Here is a 7,312-nt window from a genome sequence, read left to right as displayed (position 1 = left end):
TGCAGATGGACTCTGCTACATTTCAAGCTGCTGTAATGGCAGCAGTAACCGCTGCCATGGCACAGATCAATGCAAACAACCCTAATGGAGGCAGGAATAGCATTGACAACTCCAGCCAAAGGAACAAACATGGAAACCAACAAGTGACAACCTGTCAAGGAACTCCAAACCCCAAGCTTAAGAGCAGGAAGCTGAGGTCTGAAGGTAAGAGAAAGGGACAACACACTCAAGGGTTCTCAAGGGAGCAACGTGTTGTTGCTTTTCATGCGACCACGACCCCTATTACACCAGCAACCAGGAGACCATATGCTGGAAACCTTCCAAAATGCAACAAGTGCAAATTCCATCATAATGGAGCCTGCAGGGAGATGCATTGTAACAAATGCAACCGAAAGAATCACATCGCCAAATTCTGTAGAACTTATCCATGCCAGAATCATCAGCCAAATGAAAATGACAACAATCGCAACAACCCTAACAACAACACCAATGATGAGACCAGTCGCACCTGCTATAGGTGTTGATGAACTGGTCACATCAGGCACAATTGCCCTAGGGATAACAATCGAGGAGCAGAAGGATCAAAAGTGGTCCTAACCTTGGGTCAAGGCGAAGCAATCCAAAACCCAACGGTTGTTACTGGTACGTTCCCACTTGACAACTCTTTCGATTACCTCTTATTCAATGGTAAATCCGAGCGAAATTTCGATTAGTAACATATTCAAACACTTACTAAAACCACATTCCCAAAGCTAAGCTAAGCCTTTTCAATGGACATGGCCAATGGGGAAAAACTGACTTAACCTAGGGTACTTATGTGGAGTACACCTTAGCACTAAACAACCCTTCATTACAAATAGAATTATGCCAGTAAATATTAGGAGTTTTAATGTGATAATCGTCATGGTTGGGTTAAGCCCCCACCGTGCTGATACTATGTGTCGTGAGAAGGCCGTTTGCCTTCACCTTCCTAATCACGAAAACTCTAATAATCCATGGTGATAAACCTAGCGCCAATCCTCTTCCTATCCCGTGCATCAAGGCGCAGAAGTGCCTGCACCAGAAGAACTACGTTCTCCTCACTCATGTTGTGGACAAGACCGAAGAAGAGGTAGGCATACAAGGTATTCCAGTAGCATGTGATTTTTTTTTTCCAAATGTGTTTCCCGAGGAACTTTCGGGAATATCCCAGAGAGACAGGTCGAATTTCGAATCAACCTCATATCGGGAACCACATCAATTGCCAATTCACCCTATAGGTTGACTCCCGCCAAAAATTCACAAGTGATCCTGTCAACTGAGTAGAATTGTTGCGCAAAGGATTCATTAGACCAAGCATCTCATCCTAGAGAGCTCCGGTCTTGTTTTTCAAGAAGACAGATTCTTCCGAAGGTACATTGATTTTAGGAAATTGAATAATCTCCCTATTAAAAGTCGATACCTACTTCCACGGACTGACGATCTATTTGGCCAGCTCCAAGAAGCTCGTTACTTCTTTAAAATAGATCTAAGAATCGGTTATCATCAACTCTGAGTCCAAGAAAGCGACATTCCAAAATTACATTCCGAACTCGTCGCGACCATTTCAAATTCATTATGATACTCTTCGGTCTAACGAATGCTCCCACGGTATTCATGGACCCTACAAACCGAGTTTTCCCAACCATTCCTAGTCGTCCTTTTCATTATTTTCATCAATAACATACTCATCTACTCTCAAGGCAAGAACAAAACACTGTCAACATCCACGACCAGCCTTGAAAGCATCAAAGCTGGAGAATATCGAATGAAAGCACTGCAGGGATGGATAAAACTGTTGGGTTTTGAGCATTCTAACACTCCTAGGTGTAGATGCAACCCTAAATACCTTGGATCTATGTTTTCTCTATTATACATGCAAACAAGAACATCCAAGGTATTATCCTAATCTAGCATACAAAACAATGAGTGTAACAAGATAGAATACATACCTCTTTGATGTAGAAAGTCTTCATGAAGCTTGAGTGCCTAGCCCCAATAGTGTGGAAGCCTCAAATGGAATCACAGTTATCAAAACACTTAGAATAACTTGAGAAAGTTCTACACTTCATGAAATTGGCTAGCCCTTTGTTACTCTCTCTAGTGGCTGATTTTTGTCAAGAATAATATCTTTATATAGTGTTACAATTAGGGTAAATCCTTAATTGCCATGGCTTTCCATTTCCTTGGATCCATGGGTTCAAATACACCATGGAGCATCCATGCACCATCCTATGGGTTTTAGCCCAACTTGATTATCCATGGAGCATTAGCCCACTATATAAGTATGGATGATTTACACAATCAACCCATATATTTAATTAGTCTTCTTTTGATCACTTAATTAATCCTAGATTAACTCTTGATCAATACTAATTAAATAATCTTATTATTCTTATTAATATACTAGAACTTATAATATATTAATAACCATAAGTGTCTTATTTCTCTCATTATAGTCTATCCAAGTGCATGATGGTATGCAACCCAAATGGATCATGCCGGGTCGGGTCAAGTCTTACCAATTATAGTTATGGACTTAGACATTAATCCAACAGTCTCCCACTTGGATAAGTCTAAAACTATTATTGCGTATAACTTCAGGAACCAACTGGCAATCGTAGCTCTCAAAAGCTTCTGCCGAACGCTGACCTTGTAGATGAACTCTGATCTTGTCAATGACTTGTCCATTAGATAAGGGATCATATAATCCTCTGTTCTCATGATATCAGCCGGACAAATACATGGAACAACGTCGTACTTATTGTCCAGCAGTTTGTTTCCCGATTTTCAATTTATTTGACAAAGAACTTAATCGAACACATCAATTCAGTTCTGACCGGCCGGTACATAGGTCACAACAAAATCATCGAGGGGCCCAGATATCGCTTCTATTTCTAGAAGGAACAGATAAACTTCGACTCATATGCTTGTTCTACTACTTGTTGAATTGTACACAAAGGCACGTTTTATAACATCAAGTTACTGATGCGTTTACGTGCAATCAATGCACAACCAACTCATAGGTAACAACTCATATCTCTAGGTTTGAAAATTTATATGATATTACCGTCTCACGATCACTCGAGATAAATTCCATGAAGTGATACAAGTGAGCGTGGGTTTATTCCAATACTCATAACTTATGAGCACTCATGAATGTTGTAGCAACCATTGCCATGACTAAACCCATTTAGCCATCTACAAACCCGATTCATGACAGTCTTGATTCATACCTACTTCCAACATATGAACGACTGTGGAGTGTTTAAATTACTTAGTCATTCAGAAAGAATAACCTAGCTATTTTGGAAGTCAAAACATGCAAAGTGAAACACAATAATAATCGAATCCAATATGGTCTCAGAACCCTTTTGAATATAAATAAAACCACCTTTTATTTATCACCATATTGATTACACATTATTAAATGTTTCAAATAATCAACTTAAGACTTGAATAAAAACAAAGGTCGTCCCATGCTCCTAGCATGTACACTTTGTTTTTCTAAACAATAGTTATGCCATACCCCAAGTATGCACACTATGTTTGTCTATGATCCTTACATTGTGATGTAGATCAATTGAACATGATTCCAATGATACTCATTTCACAATCCCAAATCCTTATTGTAAATGCAAGAATTCCAAAGTCGTGTCATTTACTGAAATCTGTTAGATTCTAAACTTATATGCATTGATCCTCTTGTAATGATTATGCACGAAGTCAGAAGGACTTGACAACAACCATTACAGAGCATTCCAAAGGAGATCAACTCCTTGGGAACATCCTTCTTGCATTAAGTTTCCTAATCTTACATAGATTGAATAATTTCTAACTTTGAAACATTTCCAGATCCCATTTTGACTATCACTTCTGAACAAGAGTTGCCTCCTTACAGATTATGTCAATATGGTCCTTCCAGAATTAGCACTATGCTTCCAATTGTCCTTGAGAAACCAATCTTTGGTAAACCTTAGATTGTCCTTGACAATTGTTTAATCACTTTAGTCATATCCAATTCTAGACTTTTCCCTTCTAAATGCCTTAAGCATTTGGAAAATTTAGAAAGGATGAATATTATAGCACGTGAAATCGATCCTATATCCGAAGCATATGGGACACGATTCATGATGTTTCACATAAAGACATGATACTAGACCAGTCTTTTGCTACAATATTTTTTATTTGCCATGTTTTCAAAATTTAACTATGAAGAGGGATGCCGTAGTCATAATTGAATTTTGAGAACGCAATATATATAGAATTTCCTTAAGTTTGAACCATTCCAACACAAAATTCATATATATTCTTGACTAAAAATGATTAAAATCTCAATCTAAGCTTTAGAATTGAAATGAAGTATAATTTCCTCTCCCTTAATTATAGCAAAACAACTTTCCAACCCCTGCAACTTCACGGATTGAAACTTTGTTTTCTATAATTAACATTTCTAGCTTGCAATACTAATCATAATAATCATGCTCCCACTAACATGATGATTATCAGCATAACACTTATGCTCCCACTAGCTCTGACATATTTTCAGAAATCTGCTGGACTTCTGAAATTTAGATTCATACATCCTTTCTTAGATAGCTCACATGTGTGTCTAAACAATTTTCAGAACTATGAAAAGGGATGCCGTAATCATAGTCTCAATTGCTTAGGCGTTTGCCATTTCTCACAAGTCCATGTTAGCGTGCCGGTTAACCACACACGCTCCACTAACGACTTTTGAAAATGCAAATAACACAATTGCTATCTACGTAAAATCTACTTAGTGAAATCGTTTCCTTACCATCATTTTCATGAATCGGAGAGAAACCTTATGGCACTTAGATTTTATAGTGTATGAGTTCCTGTCCATGCGAATTTGTCAAAACCATAATCACAAGATAAGGTTAGTGATAAATTCAGCCTTACATGGATTAAACTTGTTCAATCTTAGTTTCTTGTGACCTTGGTAGCACAAGGCCCACCAATGCTTCCAAGTTGAACTCTGATAACTCACATGCAAATTCAACTTATTTGAAGTAGGTACAAAAATAAGAATTATGTCAACACGATAGGTTGCAAACCTTAAGTCGTGTGCTAGTGATAAATTACAGGTTTTACTCTTGATTAAATCTTGAAACCCTTTCACGATCTTTAAGGCTCCCACTGTCCCCTTGACATATAAGTTTCCCCAGTCAAGAACCATTCCTTGACAAAACAAATATTCAAGGGATAGTGCGGATTCTTATCAAGACTAACACTTCACACAATTGGTCTTAGTTGTTCTTTGTCTCATCCAAGACATCACAACTTACCAATCTCAAATGTACAAGAGTAGAAACATTTCACACTACATTTGATAAGTGTTTTAAACCTTACTTTATTTCACTCAATGTTACAATCTTGGAGTATGACTCTAAGAATTGTTTTGGAACGAAGTATGACTCATCTCCTTGATCTTAACCAATCCAACAATTCATGACCTCTCTTCTTAGCCATAACAATGCACTAAGACGTCCTTAGAGTGTGAATTTGTGATATGGTTTCTAAATCATTAAGATGATCATAAAACTGATACTAAAGTACTCTCCCATCTTTTCAGATTTGAGAAACTTTTATCCTTCTGCCTAATTTGATTCTTCTTATTCGCTCTGCCATACATTGGAACCTTTCCAATGTTACAGAATTATACTTAACCTTATAAGTATAATCATATTTACTAATCTTTAGTAAATCATGACAAATCAATCTTTGTGGTGGACCTTGACCAGTGCACACCCAGTGTACCTAATTCCTTAGTCCTTCAATTGACTCACATATACATGTGATCAAAGAATTAGTCTTAATTTTTCAAAGATGAAAATTCTCATTCATCATACAATACAACTTGTATGATTCCAAGTTTCTGTCCAATTGAAACTTGAGTGATGAAAAACTTTCTTCATTTGGTAAATTCAGACACTACCACAAATGAAAGAATCAAATCCACTTTCCAATATTGCTATTACTGGAAACATATAAGCAACATTTTTCCACAGATGCCATTGTAAGGATATTTTTTTTTAAATAAATAATATTAAAACCCTTTTTTATTTTTTTTATTTTAAAACTTTGCGGAAAAACTTATCCTTACAATCCACATGAAAACCTTGTTGTTATCTATTCATAAGCAATATATTATAACTCTTAAGCAACAGCTCAAAATTCTGATTATCGAACCATGCGATCGAAACCCATCTTCGCAATCAGAATCAGCATATACTTCTTTAAGCTTCCTATATTCGCTTTGATTCTTAAAAGACATCAGCATGTGATCCATACACATTATGTAATAAGAATCTCCAAATAGAAACTTAGCAGAGTTAGATAGTGGACTTTACCTGAAGTAGAGTCAAACTTATCGACTTTAACATCCTTAGGTAAATTATGGCAGCTTTGCAACCAATGCCCCTTTCTTTGGCAATATAAACATATGGACCCTTTGATAATGGTACACGGGACTATCATAGACTTAGTTTTTCTCTTTACCATTTGGTCAACCGAGTTGACTATGGTTGGTCCCTTTCCATTGGGAAGAGAATGCTTTTCTGGATTTCCTGTGTCACTATTATCAATGTCCATCAAGTTTTGAGGAAGTTGATCTTAACAAATAGATAAACCCATTAAGGGTCTTGTCATAGTCTTTTTCATAGGTGTTCCAAAAGAACTCACTATGTGACTTAGAAAGTGATTGAACCACCAACTTTCTCAAGACTTTGACACCCAACTCTCCCGGCTTGTTAATATGTGACTACATCTCCAAGATGTGACCACACCAAGACCTTTACTTGCCAATAGGGCTCGAGTGACTTTAAACTTTTCAAGAACTTGTGGGGTAGGGAGAATAATTGGAGGAGATAGAGGAAGTGAAGCATGATGTTGAGGAACATCATCTTCAAGAGATTTGGGAAGATCATAAATGTCTAAACCAGTCATGTTTTGGGAGATATTCAAGATAGTTGATTTAAAGTCCTTAATATGACACCCAATATGAAATATTAAGGCTAGGACCCAACACGATATTTTATAATTTGGAAGAGGGATGCCGTAATCCAAGCTATAAAATATTTGAAGGTAGGCGAATGACGATTCACCAATTTCCACCACGAAAAACGAAATAATTTATTAGGTTTTAATTGGATTTGAAATTCCTAGATCTTTTGAGATTCATTGAACTTTTCAATGGCATGTTTCAATCTCGAGTGTGCCCTCTCAAATTTTGTGACTGGGATGCCGAGGATCACAAAACAAGGTGTGA

This window comes from Lactuca saligna, chromosome 8, assembly GCF_052625555.1.
Source record: "Lactuca saligna cultivar CGN05327 chromosome 8, ASM5262555v1, whole genome shotgun sequence".
Lineage (NCBI taxonomy): Eukaryota > Viridiplantae > Streptophyta > Magnoliopsida > Asterales > Asteraceae > Lactuca > Lactuca saligna.
Note: the sequence above shows the minus strand (reverse complement) of the source record.